Source organism: Helianthus annuus, chromosome 14 (assembly GCF_002127325.2).
Source record: "Helianthus annuus cultivar XRQ/B chromosome 14, HanXRQr2.0-SUNRISE, whole genome shotgun sequence".
Taxonomy (NCBI): Eukaryota; Viridiplantae; Streptophyta; class Magnoliopsida; order Asterales; family Asteraceae; genus Helianthus; species Helianthus annuus.
This window is the reverse complement of record NC_035446.2, coordinates 41,576,439-41,600,687: the sequence shown is the minus strand read 5'-3', so window position 1 is coordinate 41,600,687 and position 24,249 is coordinate 41,576,439. Positions and strand designations below refer to the sequence as shown.

General features: G+C 41.1%; 1 non-coding gene across 1 annotated transcript; it reads left to right on the top strand.

The window, feature by feature from the left end:
• Positions 1-217: 217 nt before the first annotated feature.
• Positions 218-324, top strand: LOC118486981. The gene has a single exon (XR_004880148.1). It is a non-coding gene; the product is annotated as a small nucleolar RNA R71 (small nucleolar RNA).
• The last annotated feature ends 23,925 nt before the right edge of the window (positions 325-24,249 follow it).

Genomic DNA, 24,249 nt, shown 5'->3' with positions numbered 1-24,249 from the left:
AGAAGTGCTTTCGTCGACCTTATGGGCGCCCGGGGCGATAGACTTATTTCCCCGGGGGGTGTGCCATTGAAAATTGGTTTGAGAAATTTCCTCAATCTGATTATATATTTCATGTGGGCGTCGGTTACCTAAAAGTCCCCCGGAGCTAGAATCAAGTGTCTGCCTAGTGTGTGGCAACAATCCATTGTAGAAAGTGGATACTTGTTGCCATATTGCGAGGCCGTGATGGGGACACTTGCGTAATAGCTCCTTGAACCTTTCCCAAGTTTCATATAAGGATTCCCCCTCCTCTTGTGAGTATGTATTAATTTCAGTCATTAATTTAGCAGTTTTAGCAGGAGGGAAATACTTATATAGAAATTTTTGGGCTAGTTCATCCCAGGTGTTTACCGAACCAGCTGGGAGGGCGTTGAGCCAAGCTTTCGCTCGGTCTTTTAGTGAGAATGGAAACATACGGAGGCGGATGGCGTCGTTTGATGCTCCATTGATCCGAAAGGTATCACATATTTCTAAGAAATTAGTTATATGTAGATGGGGATCCTCGTCCGCAAGCCCGTGGAAGGTTGTGGAGTTTTGGAGCATTTGTATCAAATGCGGTCGAAGCTCGAAGTTATTGGCTTCGACATTCGGAGCATTGATAGCGGCGCCTAGATTACCTACGGTGGGCCGTAGATAATCCATAAGGGTACGTTGGTCCGCCATTGGAGGTGGATCACCCGAAACCTTCTCTTGGTTTTTGGCTTTTAACCTTTTTCTGAGAAAGCGTTCGGGTTCTTCTAATGGTTCTTTTATGTCTTTATTGGAACTGGAGTTCATGCACTACGTGAGGTTGGCGTCGGGTTCCAAGTCCTGCAATAAAAACAGAAAAGAATGTTGGTCAGAAGGTTCACCACGGCCCCGTGTTGAGCGAACACGGCCCCGTGGTCGGAATTACAGTGATTGTTTTTCAGATCTCAGTTACTGGAAGTTGGACACGGCCCCGTGTTGCACCGGCACGGCCCCGTGGTCAGCCTTCTGTAACTTGAAAAACAAAAACTGCCAGTAACGATGCTGAGCACGGCCCGTGTCCAACCAGGCACGGCCCCGTGCTGAGCTCTGCAGAAGCTGAAAAACTAAAAAAATCCTAAAAAAAAAATTAAAGAAAAATAAAAATATGATTAGGCCGTTGATTCCTAACTTTCTTAAAATCCTTGTGTCCCTGGCAGCGGCGCCAAAAACTTGATGTGCGTGAAGTGTGTTATATTTTTGATGAGTATTTAAGCCCCTTTTTTACACTTTTAGCCAAGTTTTAAATTTATAAAACACGATATTCACTAACACTAAACACACATATGGGCAAGTGCACCCATCGTGGACGTAGTATAGTGTTGGTAAGATACCGAGGTCGTCCAAGGACACAAGAGCTTTTAATACCGGTTTATCCTCAACGTCTAATCAAATCAAAAAGTTAGAAAAATGTTTTAAACTAAGAAAAATAAAAACTAACTAAATGCTGAAAATAAAAATAAAATAAAAACAAATAGACAAGATGAATCACTTGGATCCGACACGTGTATTAGTATAACCTTTGATTATTTTCGCACTTTTGCACTTGTTTAAGAGATTATCTTAGTTATTGTAGTAGGCCCCTCTTTTGAAGGCGACGTTACTCTCAACCCAGTAGTTTAGGTCAGCAAGGATACAATCCTAAAGGGTCGGATTATTGAAAGATAATGAATTAAGTTATTAATGCAAATTGTGGTAGGCCCCGCTTTTGGCGGTGACGTTACCCTCGGCTAAGTAGTCTGAGTCAGCAGGGATACAGTCCTAAATAGCCGGGTTATAGTATTAATAGTAGTTAACTTATGAGGGGGTCAAAGAGTTTGGATCCCCGCCATCCAATACCTATGGGCATTGAAGGAGATCCTACTAAATTTGACCCAGGTCCCAAGCAGGACCTCTAAACGCTGAACAAGGGCAAGACCCTTACCAAACCGTTCCCTTAACCCCCGACCAGGTAGCCAACATACCTCCATATAGACCGTGGAGATATGAATGGTGAAAATCTTTTATTTTATATAGACAGTAAAATAATGCCAAGACACCACGGACAAACGATAAGGAAAGATCACCTTCAACATAAGTAACTAGTTATTAAAGTCATTAATACAAAACCAAATAAAAAGTGCAAAAGATTAAAAATAAAAAGTATTATACTAAACACTTGTCTTCACCAAGTGATGTAAGAGACTTAGGCAAACATGGCCTTGATTGTCAAGAAATCTTACGATCAATCTTGGATCCCGAGACGACTCACACACTCTACGATGGACAATGGATGATGGTGGTGGATGATGGTGTTATGGTGGTGGTGGGTGGTGGATGAAGTGTGAGAGAGGTGGTGTGCCAAGGGATGAGAGAGAATGAAACCAAGCTCCTCTATTTATAGGCTGAACAGAAGGCTGGACACGGCCCCGTGTCCGCTGGACACGGCCCCGTGTCCGCTGGACACGGCCCCGTGCCCGTCTGACATTCTCTCTCTTCATTAATTGTAATTGCAAATTACAATTAATGCGCCTGCTGTACTTTCACCACGCCCCCGTGCCCGCTGGACACGGCCCCGTGGTGGGCAATGGAAGCTTCTACTGGTTTGTCTTTTCTGCTGCTTCCTGGGCACGCCCCCGTGTTCGCTGGACACGGGGCGTGTTCAGACTCTGTTTCTTCTCCTTTGCTTTGGGAGGTGCCGTTGAGGGTCCGGGCAGTCTACTTTTGTTCCTTTTCTTGTATTTATGGTAGAATTAGTTGTCTTTTTGCTTCTTTTGTGATTTTGAGCTCATTTAATCCTGAAAATACAAAAGGAAGACAAAAACACTATTTTTCCAACATTAGTACTCAAAAAGGGTTAGTTTTATGCCTTAATTGATGTGATTTATATGTTGCATTTTTCAGACATCAGTATGTTATTGCTTCTAGGGTTTGTTAAGTGTCTAAATCCGTTACACACGACCTAGGTTATATTACACATGATACGATGTAAGTGTTTGCATCAAATTAGGGTTTACACATCTTTGATATCCAAGCGATTGTGTTGTGTGTGTTTATTGTGTACAGGATCATGCAGTTGCAATCAAAAGCATGAAATCATATATCGAATCATTCAGTTATAAGCAAACATGAACAGTTGCATGAAACTATATACAGAAGCATACAGGAAGCTTAATTACTGGTGTTTGTCATAACAGAACACTTATTTACTTATTCAGCATATAAAGTCAACAAAACTTGGACAACACAATCCACTTAACAAACTTTGGACTCCTTTGCATCATAAAAAGGTCGGACAGGAGACAAGGACTTAGAAACCCTGACTACATGTGAAAAAGTCGGACTAGAGGGACTCCCCACCACAAATTCGGACTAAGGGGTGGGGGATTTCCTTGCTAAAAACTCGGACAGTGTTGCTATTTGTCCAAAAAGTCGGACCAGCCATCCATGACAAAACTCGGATTGGGGTTAAAGCTTCACAAGGTCGGACATGCATAAACAACTAAAAGTCGGAATAGAGCTTCATCCCCAAACTCGGATCATGGTTACTCCATAAACTCGGACCCTTGCTCAATGTTCTTAATATTCGGACCCTCAAGAACATATCAAAAGTCGGACATCAAGTACCTTTAAAAGTCGGACCATGGGGGTGGGGATTAAAGTTCGGACCATGCTCCTCATTAAGAACTCGGACCTTCTAAGGTCATTAAAGGTCGGACAAGGGTGATGGGTCACAAACTCGGACCCCTTGCATTATAATAAAACTCGGATAGCAAGCAAAATAAAAGAACTCGGACATATATAAGTTATTCAAAACTCAGATTAAGCATGCTCTTTTAAAACTCAGACAATTATATTCGCTAAAACTCTGACTAACATACTCAGACAACCATTCAATCACACGTCCAGTATCATCGTAACAGTTACGTTTCCATTGATCATCAGTTACATTCATATTCTGAAACCCTAATTTCACACGTATTGACGGCAGAGACATAACAAATCATCAAAAGCTTAACAACAACAATCGTCACAAGAATAATCTATCAAGTATGAACTAGTCATCATCATAATCACAATTATCCAGAATCAAATCAAAATCACAGAACATAATATGAGGAACTAGGGTTTTTGTGAACACATGATCAAGAATCAAGATTTGATGATAATCAAGCAATCAATTAGGGTTTTCATGAACACATAATCAATAAACAATTACCTTGAATGATTCTAGAGAAATGGATCAAAAGTGATGAATGTCTTGCCAATGATTTGGTGATGATTGCTAGAGAATGTGAAGTACGTGTTTTCGATTTTTGTGAGAATGATTAGTGAAAAAGGGATTAGGGTTAAGTATCTCTAGGATTTCACTAATTACCCTCTACCTCCCTAAGTATCATATTTTACACATGTACACCATCTCATAACAATTTCATGTACACCATCAAGTTTACATATTTGACAAGTTTATCACAATTAACACATAACCATGCACAATCACACAATACACTTCCTTGTAACCAAAACGTATACAATTCCATAGCAACTAATTGTGCAAGTAATCAACTAAACAAGACAAGAACGTGCAATAAATGCGAAATAGAATCTTGGAAATTCGAGTTGTCACATTATCCCCAACTTAAAAGAAATTTCGTCCTGAAATTTAGCATGCGGTTACTGAGGAAGCTAGGTAAGTTGTATCGTTTACTGGTTTTCCTGGGGTGTCACATCATCCCCCCGTTGATTTGAAATTTCGTCCCGAAATTCTGTAGTAGTAGCTTCAGCCTCAGTAGTGGTTGCATTGGTTCCGAATAACTGGGGGTACTTTTCTTTCATTTGGTCTTCGCGTTCCCAGGTGTACTCTGGGCCACGTCGAGAGTTCCAACGAACTCGAACAAGAGGGATTCTCTTGTTTTTGAGGACTTTAACATCCCGGTCCGTGATTTCAACTGGCTCCTCGACGAACTGCAACCGTTCGTCGATAGTGAGTTCCTTAAAAGGGACTATGAGGGTCTCATCTGACAGGCACTTCTTCAGATTCGACACGTGAAATACATTGTGAACTGCACCGAGTTCAGCTGGTAGGTTTAGCTTGTAGGCCACTTTGCCTATTTTCTTAATGATTTTGAACGGTCCAACATACCGTGGATTGAGCTTGCCTCGTTTACCAAATCGAAGCACACCCTTCCAGGGTGAGACCTTTAGTAAAACCCGGTCCCCGACCTGAAATTCCAACGGTTTCCTACGCTTATCCGCGTATGCTTTCTGACGGTCGCGTGCTGCCGCCATGCGTTGTCGTATTTGTGCAATCTTTTCTGTGGCGTCCACTTCAATCTCTGGACCCGTGATCTGACTATCCCCCACCTCTGCCCAACAGAGAGGTGACCGGCATTTACGTCCGTACAATGCCTCGAATGGAGCGGCTTGTATGCTAGTGTGATAACTGTTATTATACGAAAACTCCACTAACGGGAGATGCTTTTCCCAGCCGTTGCCGAAATCGATAACACATGCCCGAAGCATGTCTTCAAGAGTTTGGATCGTTCGCTCAGACTGCCCATCCGTCTGAGGATGATATGCTGTGCTCATGTCTAACCGTGAGCCGAAAGATTTGTGCATCGCTTGCCATAGCTCTGACGTGAATCGTGCATCCCGATCCGAAATGATAGAGGTTGGCACTCTGTGCCTCGAAACAACTTCTTTCAAGTAGACGTCTGCTAAGGTAGAGAACTTATCTGTTTCCTTAATAGCCAGGAAATGAGCAGACTTTGTGAATCGATCTACGATCACCCAGATGGTATCATTCCCACGCTGGGATCTAGGCAGGCCAGTAACAAAGTCCATGGAAATTTCTTCCCATTTCCACTGTGGTATCCTGGGTTGTTGCAGTAGGCCTGCTGGTTTCTGATACTCCACTTTGACCTTCGCACATGTCAAACACTTGCCGACGTAAGTAGCGATGTGGGCTTTCATGCTAGGCCACCAGTATGTAGTTCTGATGTCGTGATACATTTTATCCGAACCTGGATGTATCGAGTAGCGAGACTTATGAGCTTCATCCATCACAAGCTCTCGCAAACCGCCATAACGTGGGACCCAAATACGCCCCGTTACATAGTATGCGTCGTCTTCCTTTTGTTCCATTCGTTGCCTTGAGCCGCGTAAGGCTTCAGCTTTGACGTTTTCTGGTTTCAATGCTTCTACCTGAGCATCTCGTATTTGTGCAGGGAGATCAGACTGAATAGTGAGCTGCAAAGCTCGCACACGCCTAGGTATAGTATCCTTTCGACTGAGAGCGTCAGCCACAACATTGGCTTTTCCTGGATGGTACTTGATGGCGCATTCGTAATCATTAAGCAGTTCGACCCATCGTCGTTGACGCATGTTCAATTCCTTCTGCTTGAAGATATGCTCGAGACTCCTGTGATCGGTGTAAATAGTGCACTTGGTACCGTACAGGTAGTGGCGCCATATCTTAAGCGCGAAAACAACAGCTCCCAGCTCTAAATCGTGTGTCGTGTAGTTCCGTTCATGAACCTTGAGTTGCCGCGAAGCGTAGGCAATAACTTTATCACGCTGCATCAATACACAACCAAGCCCCTGTATTGATGCGTCACAATAGACCACAAAATCATCCGTGCCTTCTGGCAATGAGAGAATAGGTGCGCTGCAAAGCCTATCCTTTAAGTACTGAAAAGCGGTTTCCTGGGAATCTCCCCAACGGTAGGTGACACCTTTCTGTGTCAGCATAGTAAGCGGTTGTGCGATCTTCGAAAAGTCTTTGATGAATCGTCTGTAATACCCCGCCAAACCCAAGAATTGGCGTATTTCCGTTGGTGTACGCGGTGCAGGCCAGTTCCTGATCGAATCTACCTTGGATGGATCGACATGAATCCCATCCCTGTTCACCACATGGCCTAAGAAGTGGACTTCACGAAGCCAGAAGTCGCATTTAGAAAATTTGGCGTACAGTTGCTCCTTTCGAAGAAGTTCCAAGATAAGACGTAAGTGCTGCTCGTGTTCCTCCTGACTCTTGGAGTAGATCAGAATGTCGTCGACGAAGACAATGACGAACTTGTCAAGATAAGGTTTGCACACCCTGTTCATAAGATCCATGAAGACTGCAGGCGCGTTTGTAAGCCCGAATGGCATGACAAGAAACTCGTAATGGCCGTAGCGAGTTCTGAATGCTGTCTTGGAGACGTCCTCATCCCGGACTCTCAGCTGATGATAACCAGACCTTAGATCAATCTTGGAGTAGTAACTCGACCCTTGCAACTGGTCGAATAAATCGTCAATGCGTGGAAGAGGATAACGGTTTTTCACTGTGACCTTGTTCAGTTCACGGTAGTCGATGCACATCCTGAAGGTGCCATCCTTCTTTTTCACAAATAGTACTGGAGCTCCCCAAGGCGAAGTGCTTGGACGAATGAAGCCCTTATCCAAGAGCTCTTGTAGTTGCTTTGACAGTTCTTCCAATTCCGTTGGAGCTAAACGATACGGCGCACGAGCTATAGGTGCTGCTCCTGGAGCTAGCTCGATTTGAAACTCGACCTGGCGATGAGGCGGTAGACCAGGTAAATCTTCAGGAAACACCTGAGGAAATTCGCGTACAACTGGAATATCCTCTATTCTTTCCTCTTTCGAAGCTGCATCAGTAACTAGCGCCAAGATAGCCGTATGACCCTTTCGTAAACATTTCTGAGCCTTCAGGAAAGAGATGATGCCAACCACTGCACCACTCTTGTCGCCTTGAACTTCGAGAGGTTCCTTATCCGAACGAGGAATACGAATGATCTTCTCCTTACATAGAATCTCTGCCTGCTGCCTAGATAACCATCCATGCCGATGACGATGTCGAAACTACCCAGAACTATAGGAATAAGGTCGATGGAGAAAGTCTGACCCGCTAGAACGATGTTACAACCCTTGACTACATGCGTGGCTTCTACGCTTTTACCATTTGCTAGTTCTACGACATGTTTGTTGTTTAGGGGTGTTGGTGTACGTTTTAACAATTTACTCATTTTCAAAGACATATAACTCGTATCCACACCCGAATCAAACAAAACAGTAACATAAATATCGTCGAGAAGAAACTAACCCATAACTACGTTGGGATCATTTCTGGCATCACCCTGCCCCAACACAAACGCACGACCCCTTGCTTCATTGTCGTTGTTCCCACCGTTGTTGTTGTTGTTGCCATTTCCCTGATTGTTGTTACTGTTGTTGTTGTTCTGGTTCCTGTTTAGCTGAGGGCAGTGCCTTTTGAAGTGACCCTCTGCGCCGCAATGAAAACACCCTTTGTTGCCCTGTTGTTGATTCTGCTGTGTTGGTGGCTGCTGCTGATTCTGATTCGCAGGTCGAGGGCTTCTACAATCTTTGGCCTCATGACCCATCTTGAGGCATCTTTGACAGCGACCCTTGTTACACTGGCCACTGTGGTGTCTATTGCAGGTGTTACACTTTGGAAGGTTCCCTCGATATCCACCCTGCCTGTGGCTACCTGAAGAGTGCTGACCAGGACTCTGATAACTGTCTGTCTTTCGCTGCTGAACTTGTGACTGCACTGAAGCTGATCCCTTGCTAGAATCCCCATCCCATTTTCTCTTATTGTCACTGGGAGTAGCAAGTGTAGTAGAAGCAGTAGCGGTAGCGGTAGCGGTAGCGCTGATACGTTTAGGCAGTCTGTTCTGATCCACTGCCTGATCTGTGATGCGATGAGCGAGGCGTTGAATAGCCTGATTGTTGTCAAGATTAGCCGATGTCACATGGCTCTGAATTTCTGCTGCTAATCCCTTGAGGTACAACTCGATGCGCTTGTATGGAGGGTCCACCATAGTTGGACACAGCACGGCCAGCTCGTTTGACCGTTTAGTATAAGCTTCGATTTCTGACCCAGTCATTTTCATATGATAAAAATCATCCTCCAGCTTGTGGATGTCTTCCCGAGTGCAGTATTCCCTTTTTATCAGTTCCTTGAAATCATTCCATGGGGTGGCGTTAGCAGCTGCCAACCCTAAGATCTGCACCTGTGCGTTCCACCAAGTGAGCGCAATCCCTTCAAGTGTGCCAGTGGCGTATTTCACCCTGCGAGCCTCAGGGCATTCACACATCTCGAACACGGACTCGAGCTTTTCAAACCAGTGGAGGAGTCCAACCGCTCCTTCAGTGCCACTAAATGTGCTAGGACGACAATCCATGAAGTTCTTGAAAGTGCAGACGGGCTGCTGAGCGTGTTGACCTATTGTGTACGAATAGGACAAGGTTAAACACAAGAGTTAATGTAGGATCTAAAGATCCTAGTGTGAGTCTAAACTGCAGGGTATACTACCTGCTTGAGCAGCTGCAAGTGCCGTAGCAACTTGTTCATTAACGAAAGCCGTCAACTGGGCTTGTGTCATGTTAATTCGTCCGGCCATTGATCTTCACATCAAAGGCAACATAAGTGAGAAAGGTTCGCGAATAGTACGATGACAGAAGAGTGTAAGCACATAGGTGTTCTCAAGCAATAACAAGTAGTTAGCAAAGTAATGTAAGCATACTACGAGCAAAGTTCTATGCAATTCTAGCATGTAGGCAATAAACATAAACCTTATTACCTAGGATGTTGAGTCTTGCACGTGGAGCGAAGCGTCGTTGTGGATCGTTGAGAGCACTGTTCTGGTTATAGTCTGGTTTTAATAAAAACGTTTCCCCATATTAAAACCAAGTTCTCTATAACCAATGGCTCTGATACCAATCTGTCACACCCCCAAATTCCACCTGCGGAGTATCACCGCTTGGGAGCGTGACTGACCAGGATCAAGCCACCAATCATATAGAACAATACATATAGTAAAAGTAATTGCCATTAAACCAAACCAAATCCATATGAAAGGTGTTCCAAAACATAAGTAAGTTATCATTGTTTAGCGGAAGCGTATAATCAAAACCCAACATAATTAAGTACGAAATGTCATAAGTGTTTAATAAGATAATCACGATCCAAGCCCACAACGACCAGCTCCTCCATGTGCAAGCTCCATGTACCTAACGACCTGCAAGGCATGTAACAGAGGATCAACAACTAGTTGAGCGAGTTCACAAAAAGTAAATACGTAATAGCAAGTACTTTGGTAACATGTGGCTCTACTGGGCCGATAGTACGTTCTATTGGTGGGGGCTTCCCATGTTGTATATCCACTAGACTATTCGTAACCATAAGTGTTCTACATATCCCGAGAACAGTAACACGTACAAGTTTACGTAGGTTTTACGTAAGTAATCCTTCCCAACCGAGGATAGGGGTACGCGGGGGTTTATGTAGGTTTTACGTAAGTGCCTGACACAACCGAGGCAGTAGTGAGTATAATTTCACGTAGGTTTTACGTGAGTATCCTTCACAACCGTGGATAGCGAGTAGCATAAGTATACGTAGGTTTTACGTATGTGTCCTGCACAACCGAGGACGATGGTATGGTAGTCTAGTAACAGTGTATGTACGAATCTAGTCAATCTCATTCCTTCAATCCCATTCCCAAGCCCTTGGGAATCCCATGCCTTAGTAAGAGTGTGAACTCACCTTGGTTTGCTCGGTATGTTATTGCTTCTAGGGTTTGTTAAGTGTCTAAATCCGTTACACACGACCTAGGTTATATTACACATGATACGATGTAAGTGTTTGCATCAAATTAGGGTTTACACATCTTTGATATCCAAGCGATTGTGTTGTGTGTGTTTATTGTGTACAGGATCATGCAGTTGCAATCAAAAGCATGAAATCATATATCGAATCATTCAGTTATAAGCAAACATGAACAGTTGCATGAAACTATATACAGAAGCATACAGGAAGCTTAATTACTGGTGTTTGTCATAACAGAACACTTATTTACTTATTCAGCATATAAAGTCAACAAAACTTGGACAACACAATCCACTTAACAAACTTTGGACTCCTTTGCATCATAAAAAGGTCGACAGGAGACAAGGACTTAGAAACCCTGACTACATGTGAAAAAGTCGGACTAGAGGGACTCCCCACCACAAATTCGGACTAAGGGGTGGGGGCTTTCCTTGCTAAAAACTCGGACAGTGTTGCTATTTGTCCAAAAAGTCGGACCAGCCATCCATGACAAAACTCGGATTGGGGTTAAAGCTTCACAAGGTCGGACATGCATAAACAACTAAAAGTCGGACTAGAGCTTCATCCCCAAACTCGGATCATGGTTACTCCATAAACTCGGACCCTTGCTCAATGTTCTTAATATTCGGACCCTCAAGAACATATCAAAAGTCGGACATCAAGTACCTTTAAAAGTCGGACCATGGGGGTGGGGATTAAAGTTCGGACCATGCTCCTCATTAAGAACTCGGACCTTCTAAGGTCATTAAAGGTCGGACAAGGGTGATGGGTCACAAACTCGGACCCCTTGCATTATAATAAAACTCGGATAGCAAGCAAAATAAAAGAACTCGGACATATATAAGTTATTCAAAACTCAGATTAAGCATGCTCTTTTAAAACTCAGACAATTATATTCGCTAAAACTCTGACTAACATTCTCAGACAACCATTCAATCACACGTCCAGTATCATCGTAACAGTTACGTTTCCATTGATCATCAGTTACATTCATATTCTGAAACCCTAATTCCACACGTATTGACGGCAGAGACATAACAAATCATCAAAAGCTTAACAACAACAATCGTCACAAGAATAATCTATCAAGTATGAACTAATCATCATCATAGTCACAATTATCCAGAATCAAATCAAAATCACAGAACATAATATGAGGAACTAGGGTTTTTGTGAACACATGATCAAGAATCAAGATTTGATGATAATCAAGCAATCAATTAGGGTTTTCATGAACACATAATCAATAAACAATTACCTTGAATGATTCTAGAGAAATGGATCAAAAGTGATGAATGTCTTGCCAATGATTTGGTGATGATTGCCAGAGAATGTGAAGTACGTGTTTTCGATTTTTGTGAGAATAATTAGTGAAAAAGGGATTAGGGTTAAGTATCTCTAGGATTTCACTAATTACCCTCTACCTCGCTAAGTATCATATTTTACACATGTACACCATCTCATAACAATTTCATGTACACCATCAAGTTTACATATTTGACAAGTTTATCACAATTAACACATAACCATGCACAATCACACAATACACTTCCTTGTAACCAAAACGTATACAATTCCATAGCAACTAATTGTGCAATTAATCAACTAAACAAGACAAGAACGTGCAATAAATGCGAAATAGAATCTTGGAAATTCGAGTTGTCACAAGTCATAAGTATTGTTGCGTGTTTAAAGATGATCGGGCTTTCATTATCCTCCGGGCACAATGACTGTGTCTTACAAAATGCATCACAACAGAAGGGACATAGGGTCACCCTACCCTTGTCCAACAAGTATATTAGTGCATCACAATTACGTAGTCAGAAGTGTTCCTCAAAAGTCTCCGCAATCCCGGCTTATTAGTAGTGTCTTTTCCCAAGCGTAATGCAATTCACATAATCCAGAAACCAACTATACTGGTGACTGAGGTGGAGGAGGAAAGAAAAGTAAACTGTTAACATGCGTGAGTCCCTCCTCGAGCTTGTATATACGTTGTAGTAATTATCTGCTCTGCCGCTCGATAGTATAGAAATGAACATCAGAATCCCGGGAATGGTGAAAGAGCAAAGGTCAAGAGCACAAAGGAGTCTTGATGTATGTGGCGGATCAAAGCATGCTGGTGATAGACAGGGTGGAGAACGTGGTATTTTGCATAAACTTTTCAGACAATATGCTGTCTTGTGATGTAGACACTCAAATCATGTTATCGGTTATGTAATGTTTTGCATTCGAAGTTGCCAATTGTGGCGTCAGCTCAAGCTCCAACATTCTGCGACTCCTATCCTTAAACTGTATATGATGTTACAGGAGCAACTCATCTCGCGTGGGGCCTTCATAATGTAAGGGTCTAACTTCAGCACAGTGTACAATAGGAATCATCAAGATGGCTCGTCCGGCGTTGTAGAGGTAAATGTAGAAAATGGTGCTACCGGTGCAGTTGGGAATATGCTGTTGTAGCAGATGAATCGTTACGCGGGTGCTGACCTGAAGTACCTTCCCGGGGTGCGGTTATCTTTTGAAAGGAAGCTATAGGCACCCTGACGCAATGGATGTTGGTCGCCATAGGGGAAAGGAGCAATGTCAGCGGTTGCGGGTGTAAAAACAAACATTTCAACCAGTAAGAAAATTGTCAGGTGCTGGTACTGGGTTAGATAGTAGGGGTGCAATATCTGGCAGACAAAAAAGAAATAGGATCGTGATCACGTAAAGGTGTAGGTTCAGCAGGCGCAATATCGAGCTGACCCAAAAGGTGTAGAAGCTAGCTCAAGAGCAGTCTCTGGGTCGTGTAATGGTGTGGTGTCTTTCAGCAGGTGATAGAGCAGCAGCCATGTCATTTTCATCTTGTGTCAGTAGTAGAATGCTGTATTCCAACTGTTTGTAAGGTTGCAGGTATCACAGACTCAAAGAAGTCTGAATGCACGCAAAAAGCAGAGGATGGCTTGTTAACAGGGGTATTAAGAAGTGAAGTTAGTAACAGTGTTCTCGTCTGATTTTCTATCGTTATGGGCGTCGGTAGGAGGACCATCGATAAGCATGCCAACGTAGTCATATATTGTTTGTCGAGTAGCATCATCGAGGATTGGAGCCATGGTGTGTCCATCATCGGGATGGCCAGTGATGGAGAGGTCATGGATTGAAACAAGTGTGACAGAAAGATTCTTGTCAGAGAAACCATCAGCAAAGATGAAGTATCACCAAAGTCTGGTAGCGCGGACTGTTAGAAGTTGTCCTCGTCATTAGCATATCAGGATCACTCTCAGTATCTGACGTAATTGTCTCTGGCGCAGATGTAGTCTCATTATCTGTGGCGGTGGTCGTAGGGTTATCAATGTCTGATAATTCATTCTCTAATTAGAATGACTTGTGTGCCGGTGCGTAGCATGTATATTCATAGTAATTACTAACAATTAGTGTATGCGAACAACTACCACATATGCACGTACATCAACCTTAAATCAATAAGCATGTAAGTCTCAATTATTGTAAGCAAGTAATCATCCTAGTCTTCCCCAGACTATCCTCACAGCCTCTCAGACTGAACTTCCTAGTCTCTCAGACTATCCTCCCAGCCTCTTAGACTGATCCTTCTAGTCTCTCAGACTATCCTTCCAGCCTCTCAGACTGATCCTTCTAGTCTCTCAGACTGATTCCCCTAGTCCCACTAGATTACTCTCTCAGTCTCTCAGACTGATCCTCCTAGTCCCACTAGATTACTCTCTCAGTCTCTCAGACTGATCCCCCTAGTCCCACTAGATCATTCTCTCAGTCTCTCAGACTGATCCTCCTAGTCCCACTAGATTACTCTCTCAGTCTCTCAGACTGAACTCTCTAGTCCCACTAGACTAACTTCCCAGCCTCCCAGACTGAACTCTCTAGTCACACTAGACTAACTTCCCAGCCTCCCAGACTGAACTATAAATTTAAATTTGGGAATGTGTATTTGTGCCTTTTTGTTTGTAAAAAGGTTTGTTCCCTGGATCTGGAGGTATAGTGTATGCAATGTAAAAATGGTTTGAAAACATTTTCGTGAGAGCCCTGATGATCATAGTCTAGACTCGAGAAAGAATCCTAGTTCGCTATGATCGAGGCTCTGATACCAAGCTGTCACACCCTGACTTTGCGGAAGCGTGGGTTATTTGGTGTGACTTCTTAATACCATAGCAACAACCATAACAATGCTATATGATAAAAACATGAGATATTCACCCATTAATAAAGTTTAGAAAAATACCATATTATACTTGTCTTAAAACAACAATCGCCAAAATAAGTTACAACCCATGACTTGATTTAATAAGTTCGTAAAAACTTAGCAAAAGACTTTAAACGATACTAGGTTTAGAGATATGTAACCCGTCCAGGAAGAAGTTACACCTTCTAAACCCTGGATGACTTCTTTATTCAAACGCAGCTTGAAAATACATGCATACCGTGCCAGATCCATTAGTTTCCTGAAATACATGTAGTTTGAAAACATCAACAAAAGTTGAGCGAGTTCATGTGTATGTGAGTCTGTATAAATTGTTAGAATGTGTCTGTATAAATATATGTTCTTGGTATGTAGCAATAAGGAAAAAGAGATCAACTAATGTGTAGCTAATACATTAATAAGTGAAATGGCCTAGGAAGCACTCAAACCTGTAACGCGTATTTCATACTGGTCCTTCCGGCGGAACGATATAGTCATCACATGTAGCCACACGCTGGTCCATGTGTGGGGCTCGCAACACCCGATAGATCTATCACTCATGCCTCTCGGTCCTTATACAAGGATTAATGGTCTTACGATAATAGCCTATCCATTCACGTGATCTAGCAGTGATTTCCTTAGCTAATCATACCATGATTAAAGCGTTTGTAAACAGTATGTAACATGTATTTCACTCCCGAAGTTGTAAAACTTAAAACAGTTAAAAGAAAAGGGGGACATGAACTCACCGAAGTGCGTCTCTAACTAGAAATCTCCCAGTCAACCTTCTGTGAGACGACCTACACGTACTAACTTCTATTAGACGGACGGCCGTGCCTTAGCTTAAGGTTTAATGTCTTTGGGAAATAGTTAGACAACTATTTCGTATGTACACTTCGTAATTATTTGGTAAGTATATTCCTTCCCAAGGATGGGGGTTTTAATATATGCGTGTTCGTATAACTTTGAAATATATTATTAAGTCTCACTTATTAAAATATATTTTATTTGGTTTGTCTAAAATACTCTACTTCCAAAATATAAATATTTTTCCCAAAAATATTATATTTTATTACATGTAATTCCCAAAATAACACTTTTATCAAAATACGCGTTAAAGAGTATTTTTCTGAAAATACGTAAGTTACGTTTGAAGTTCGGGTGGTAATAATAATACCGGTGTAACTTAAATATTTATTGTGAAGGGGTTAGGATTATTTTGGAGCCGTTAATATTCAGTGTATTCTAGTAATATTATTTTTATCCTAAAAATAATATTGACATAGTTTAAAAAATAATCATAAAATTTTACACAAGTATTATTATGAAAAATATATATTCTAAATATATATTTAGCAAATTTTATTTACGAAAACCCACCTCCGACACTTGGTAATCTTGTAACAAAATCATGGCGAAATTTATTTGGAAAACAAGTTAAAAATATATTCATAACACTTGTTGTAAAAATATTTCCAAGTGTTAGATTTTTGGAAAAATTTCGCCACAGTTTCCCCTGTAACTAGAGGTGGCCACGCTTACAAGCGTATCATTTTCTTTTCACAACTCAATCAACAATTTTCACAACATCATCAAACAATATTCCAACATCAAACTAGTCCAATATACATAAATCGCAAACACATGAACTTGTGGGTTATGTAAGAGTGTGTAGTAACCTTCCAGTATTTTTAGTAGATCTTTTCATCCTTGTAAATAAAATCGGTTTCTTGAAAATCTTATTTTTAAAGGAAGTGCAAGTTTACAACTTCTTGGTCAAAAGTTACAAACATATTTTTTTGTTAAAACCTTTCATTACACAAGTGTCTACACACTTGTGTGTTCACAAAATCACCTTAGTTTCAAGAAAGATCCGGCTTTTAAACATGAGTTCATTTTACACTTGGTTCTTCGAAAATACCACTTGTAGATCCTTAGATCTACTAGTCTAGAACTCCATTTTATAATAAAAATCGCTTTTACACGAGTTCATCTAATCATTTTCATACTTTAACATACACTAGTTCATGTTCCATGAACATGACCTAGCCGGGTTAGATGACGATCCAAACTACTACTAGCATCAAACAACCAAAAAGAATCATAACAAAACAAGTTTCAAGAGTTTTACACTAATATTTACTCATTAACCACCATGTTCATCATTTTTAGTAGACTTTAAACTTTGATCTTTAGTGTTTATGATTTTTATCCGACAAATCTCTTATTAACCACTTTAGACAAGATCAAGAAGGTGATTAGAAGCACTTACAACTAGCTCAAGGCTATGGAAGAAACTAGACGAAAAATGGGTGGTTAATAGCGTTGTGGTGAGGTCCTTGGCAATCCGTGAGCACCGAGCTTCCTTATACGTGATCCTTCACACTTGTAGGGATGTAAAATAACAAGATTGAAAATTGAAGGTGGTTGGGTGGGTGGCCATGGTTTCGGCCGAGATATCTAGGAGAGGGGAGAGAGAGCTTCAAGTTTTTTTGTAGTGTGGGTTAAATGAATGTTATAGAACTAGAGATATATTTATAACTAATTTCAACATAATTATCCATGGGATATATGTTCACTAGGTAGGAAACAAGTGGGATTATTTTAATCAAATATGCAAGAGGGTGTCCCCTCATGGAACCGAATTCGTTGGGGGGGGGGGTATCATGGTTGAATTGCAACTAGTTAGTTAAAGTCTAGTTATGTTAAGTTAGAAGGTTAATTAGTATATATTGTATGTTGTAAGTTATAACGGGTGTTAAGGTATTCGGGGACCCTAACTGGCTCAGAAAAAGAAAAACAGTGTCAATGTCAATATTTTTATGTCCTGGGTTAAGTCCGGTTGTTCGGTTGGATACTGATCTGTTAAAGTGCTTAATAAGCATTTAATGTGTCCTTAATGTTGGGATTGAACCCTATCAGAGGAACAGATAATTAAAGCACTGGATCAGAACAGTGGATTCTGAATAAGCAGATACTGATATACAAATCTCTCCCCTTGAAAGTGATTACAACTACTGATGACCTCCTATCTGCTGATCTTACCAAACTGCTGACTCATAACTGCTGCTCAACTAAAGATCTGATGGAAGACTAAAGTCCTGCTGATTCAATCTAATGCCTTGAGTCAAGCACTGCTGATCCGGACAAGTGCTGATGGATTCACAGCAGTAGAAGGTTGCAGCATCTGTTCTAAATTTTGTTTTGTAATAGAATGTATTAGCAGTAGTTAACACAAGCAGTGTTTGTATAGATCAGAGGTTAGAGTTTGTTAGGAGGTTAGATGTCACTTTCATGGTGACGTCAGCAAAGATGCTCAGTAGTTTGCAAGTGCCTATAAATAGTTCAGTACTTTGTGCTGTTCTATCAGCTCTTTACATCATTCGTCTTCTTTGCACGAACAAACTACTGAGCTCGGGCTGAGGGGGAGTTTGCATTCATACATCTATCTTTGAAATCGTTGTTGAAATTAAATTCAATCATTCGGTTCATTGTGTAAAAGATGTTTGATTAAAGTATTACTCTCATTTGATTGTATGCAAAGTTTGTTTTCATTTTAATTCCGCTGCACAACTCATCAATTTTCATCTTAACTTCAAACACAAAATACAATCAAAAAGAAACTCAGATCCAACAATTGGTATCAGAGCCTGGACAGTCAAATTTGATTTAACAATCATTTTGACGTAAATAGTTCAGCTCAAAACAGTTGATACTGATCGTTTGTTCGTCGTTGAAAAACAGAGTAAGGATTAATCACCACTAAAGTTGATTTCTCAGTACCTGTAAAACAACAAGAATGACGTCACAATCTCAGGACGATAAAAACAACATTGGTTCTCTCTTTAAACCACCTATGCTAAAAAGAAATGAGTACAACATCTGGCAGAGGAGGATGGGTCACATCCTCGTTCAACAAAGCACAGGTTGTTGGAAGTCTGTCATCTTTGGTCCTCATGTTCCTACAGTGCCAAACGCTGAAGATGCTAAAAAACAAGTTCCAAAACCTGTTGAAAATTATACTGAAACGGATTATCAAAAGTTTGAACTAGATGCTAAAGCATTTAGTATCATAGCATCAGCGCTGCCCAACGAAATATATGCTGGATTGTTACATTGTGACAATGCCAAAGAGTTGTGGGACGCGCTTAAAGAACAGTTTGGAGGTACCGAAGAGGTCATAGAAAACAATAGGGAAATCCTGAACCAACAGTACGAAACATTTTGTCATGTTAAAGGTGAATCACTGACGCAACAATTTGAGCGGTTCAGTTGTCTCATCAGTGAACTGAGGCTTGTTAAAACCACTTTTACAAACTCAACTCAAAACAGCAGGTTCCTCAGGTCACTGCCAGATAAATGGGACACAATAGCGTTTGTCACCCGAAATTCACCTGAGTTCAAGGATCTGACCTTGACCCAACTCCATGGTCGACTCCTGACCTACGAAAGGGAGTTGAACCAGAAAAGGAAGTTACAAGAGTCAGGGAAAACCGTTGATGATTATTCATTCGGTAACACTGCTCTTCTAGGTCAAGAAGAATCTGGTGGTAGTGGTAAGGATCAGGGTTATGATCACTTCATTGACATAACTGCTGGTGCAAATTTTAACAACCCTGATCCTCACTCTACAGGTTATGCATTCACTGCAAATGAAAACCAGATGTCAGACAATTTAAGCTTCAACATCTGGCAGAGGAGGATGGGTCACATCCTCGTTCAACAAAGCACAGGTTGTTGGAAGTCTGTCATCTTTGGTCCTCATGTTCCTACAGTGCCAAACGCTGAAGATGCTAAAAAACAAGTTCCAAAACCTGTTGAAAATTATACTGAAACGGATTATCAAAAGTTTGAACTAGATGCTAAAGCATTTAGTATCATAGCATCAGCGCTGCCCAACGAAATATATGCTGGATTGTTACATTGTGACAATGCCAAAGAGTTGTGGGACGCGCTTAAAGAACAGTTTGGAGGTACCGAAGAGGTCATAGAAAACAATAGGGAAATCCTGAACCAACAGTATGAAACATTTTGTCATGTTAAAGGTGAATCACTGACGCAACAATTTGAGCGGTTCAGTTGTCTCATCAGTGAACTGAGGCTTGTTAAAACCACTTTTACAAACTCAACTCAAAACAGCAGGTTCCTCAGGTCACTGCCAGATAAATGGGACACAATAGCGTTTGTCACCCGAAATTCACCTGAGTTCAAGGATCTGACCTTGACCCAACTCCATGGTCGACTCCTGACCTACGAAAGGGAGTTGAACCAGAAAAGGAAGTTACAAGAGTCAGGGAAAACCGTTGATGATTATTCATTCGGTAACACTGCTCTTCTAGGTCAAGAAGAATCTGGTGGTAGTGGTAAGGATCAGGGTTATGATCACTTCATTGACATAACTGCTGGTGCAAATTTTAACAACCCTGATCCTCACTCTACAGGTTATGCATTCACTGCAAATGAAAACCAGATGTAAGACAATTTAAGCTTTGAACTAAATGATTTACAGCATTTTGACCCCACTGATCTAGAGGAAATGGACATCTTGCATCAACTCGCCTTGCTAAGTGTTAGAACTAGCAAGTTTTATAAAAGAACATGGCAAAAATTCCCAAGGTTGCATGGGAATCTAAGGGTTGGGTAGGATAAATCGAAAATCAAGTGCTATAAGTGTAACAGGTTAGGACATTTTTCTAGAGAGTGTAGGAGTCAAACAACTGGTCCCATAATCACTCACCCTAGTTCAAATCCTAGACCTCAAAATCAAAACACTGTGCACTATGCCCAATATGCCCCAGCAGCACATGTGAACACTGCTCACTATGTTGTTGCTCCTGTGCCAGTGCATTATGTCCAAACAGCTGCTCCACAGATTCAATATGTTCAAACCCCTGCTCCCCAGGCACAAGTGCAACCTGCACCACAAACCACTGCTCCAGTAGCAACACAACCAGATCAACAAAGTTTCTTTACTCAAGAGTTTGTTGACTGGAGCAGTATGCCTGAAGACCTCAGTGATGAAAACTTTGCACTCTAAGCTTCTAATGTTTCTTCTCATGATGGAATTTTGTTTGATGGCATTAGAGTCAATACAGGAGGGTGTTGAATCTGAAGAGAAACAGCTGGTCTCTGAAACAGTGGATGAGGTGATTGAAGCAGTGGTTACTGCTGTGGCTAATGAAGTACTGTTGGAAGAAAGTTCAGGTACCCTGATTGAACCACTGACAGATCTATGGTCTGAAGAAGATAAGAAAGAAGAAAAGGCAGGTGAAAAAGAAGAGAGAGCTGGTGATGAAGAGAATACTCAGTCTGATTGTGCAATGATGGCTGCTGCCAAGGTATCACCTCAAGTTCTAGAAAAACTATGTTCTGACAATTGCATTATTACTTTTGCTAACATCAAAGAGGTGAATGAAAACCTTAGGAACAAAATCTTAACTGATGAAGTCAAATTTGAAAGATCTTTAAAAGAACTTAAAAACAAATTGGCTGAAAAAGAGAAAGAGATTAGCAGCATGAAAGAAGAGCAAAGCATAACCAAAACCCAACTCCAAACTATGGTAGAAAAATACCAAGTTTGCAAAAAGGAGTTAGAATCCACCCAGATCACATGTGAGAAATGGGTGGAATCATGCAAAGGGTATGAGGTTATGCTTGAGAAACAAATAAAAAGCAATGTGAAATTTGGGGTTGGTTATAGAAAACATGATGATGAAAACACTGCTTTTGAAAAATCTGTTTCAACCACTGATGTATCTGCTGAGTACATCCCCACAAACAAGAATGGACAAGAAGTGAAAATCACTGACAAACTTGGTAACAAAATCACACTTGACAGACCAATGGGCCCCTCTACTTTTGAGGAGATTGAAAATCATCAATTTAAACCAAAATGGTCTGATGAGTGTGATATTCTTGAAAATTTCAAGCCAATGGACTTTACATCAACTGATGGTGTTAAAGCTCCAAAAGCTAAAGTCATTCCTCTTAAGGACATCCCAGCAGTGGTTAAAACCTCTGCTGCAAAGGAGTCTGAAAAAAGGAAGAAGAAAGAAAAAATTGATAACTTGTTTTGTGAATTTTGTGAGAAAAGAAACCATCTAACAAAAGATTGTTTCCACTTAAAAGCTTATGATATAAACAAAACAAGTGTCATAGTTTCAGCTGAAAGCTGCATTGTTTGTGGTAAAACAAACCACAAAACTCAAGCATGTGTGTATCTCAAAAACTTTGACATCAAAAAGAATGAGTACCTTGCTAAAACATCCTTGAGTCCATCAGCATCACCATCTGTCAAATTCACAAAGAAACAACCACTGTTTGTGCCAGTTCAAACAGCTGTCACAAAACAGCTGAACCAAACATCTGTTAAAAGAGATGTTCAGGTTACTGATGCACCTCCTGCCAATCAGTTCAGAAAAGGCAAGGAAAAACAGTCTTACCAAAGGATTCCACACGTTTATGAGGTCTACAAAAAGCCCTCTAAACCGAGAGTGAATAGGCATCCTTTCGGTTACCAGCAGGTGATTGGGCAAGACCCTCAACAGTGGTTAGCAAGGAACAGTACTAAAACTGTCCAAACCCCTGACTTAACCACTGTCCATCACACTGCATCCATGCCAGACACTGTTGAGACTCCATCCAAAGCCCTGCTGGCTTTGGAGTCCTTAATGAACTAATCCTTTTACTTCATGTGCAGGGAGCTTCTGCATGCTTTGATAGTCTTTGGTATGTAGATAGTGGAGGCTCCAGGCACATGACAGGATGTAAAGCCCTCCTCAAAGACTTTAAAATCCATGGTGGGGGTGATATATCCTTTGGAAATAATAGTAAAGGGAAGGTTTTGGGGTCTGGAACAGTGCAATCTGGCAATGTAAAATTTGAAAATGTCAATCTAATAGACAATCTAAAATTCAACCTTCTGAGTGTATCTCAAATGAGTGACAAAGGGTTTGGGTCATTCTTCACAAAAGATTGTTGTAGGATTGTTGGACCAGAAATGGTCAAAAAGATTGAAGCAATAATCAAAAATGGTCAAACTAAACTTGTTGCTCAACGAAGTGGCAATGTTTATGTTGTTGACATGTCAAAAGAGTGTCCCAGAGCAGATGCCTGTCTGTTCTCAGCTGCCTCTAACAAAGAGACAGAACTTTGTCACAAAAGACTGGGGCACACAAATCTTAAGACAATAACAGAAATTTCAAAAAATGGTTTGGTGAGAGGCCTACCACAAAAATTGTTTTCATGTCCTGAACATTGCATTTCCTGTTTAAAAGGAAAACAACATAAAAGTTCTTACAAGTCCATTGAAGAGTCCAAAACAAGCCAGTGTTTGCAAATGCTACACATGGATTTGTTTGGCCCAGTTCAAGTCATGAGCCTTAAAAAGAAAAGATATTGTTTGGTTATAGTTGATGACTTTTCTAGGTTTACATGGACTTTCTTTTTGCACTCTAAAGATGAAACTGCAGGCATTTTGCAAGACTTCGTGACACAGGTTGAAAAGTAATTTGACCTTCCAGTGAAAAGCTTTAGGAGTGACAATGGCACAGAATTTAAAAATAGGGAGTTGGATGCCTTTTGTGTGAAGAAAGGGATTGTAAGGCAGTACAGCATCCCTAGAACACCAGAGCAAAATGGGGTTGTTGAAAGAAAGAACATAACTTTGATTGAGGCTGCCAGAACCATGCTTGCAGATTCAGGTTTGCCATTAACTTTCTGGGTAGAGGCAGCAAACACTGCTTGCTATGTCCAGAACAGAGTTTTAATAAACCCCAGGCACAAAAAGACTGCCTATGAAATTCTGTATAAAATCAAACCACTAATCTCATACTTTAAGGTATTTGGCTGCCCATGCTTTATTTTGAATTTAAAAGATTCCATTTCAAAATTTGCAGCCAAAATTGATTGTGGTTATTTTCTGGGATACTCAACCACTGCCAAGGCCTACAAAGTGTTAATGCACGGACCAAGGTAGTGGAGGAGTATTTGGATGTAAAGTTCAATGAACTTTCATCAATGAAAATCCCAGCAAATCCTGCTGAACTGTTTGATCTTGAAAAATTCACTTTTGAAAATACTGCTGTCAAGACTAACAGTGCAGGTCCATCAGAGGATACAACACCAGACTATGGGTATGAAGTCATCATCCCTCAAAGGTCTGCCACAAAGGGAAAAGCATCAGTTGTTCAAAACATCTGTCATAGCTCAACCACTGCTACATCAATAGTTGTTGACCAAAGTAGCCCATTCACCACTACTTCCACATCCTCAAACACTGCTGACAAAAGTCCTCAAACAGTGGATAAAATTCAGCAGTGGTCCACTCCATTACCCATTCCACCACCTTTTGAAGCCACTGCTGGGTCATCAAAGTCATCAGCAGTGGTTAGCTCAGATGTACACA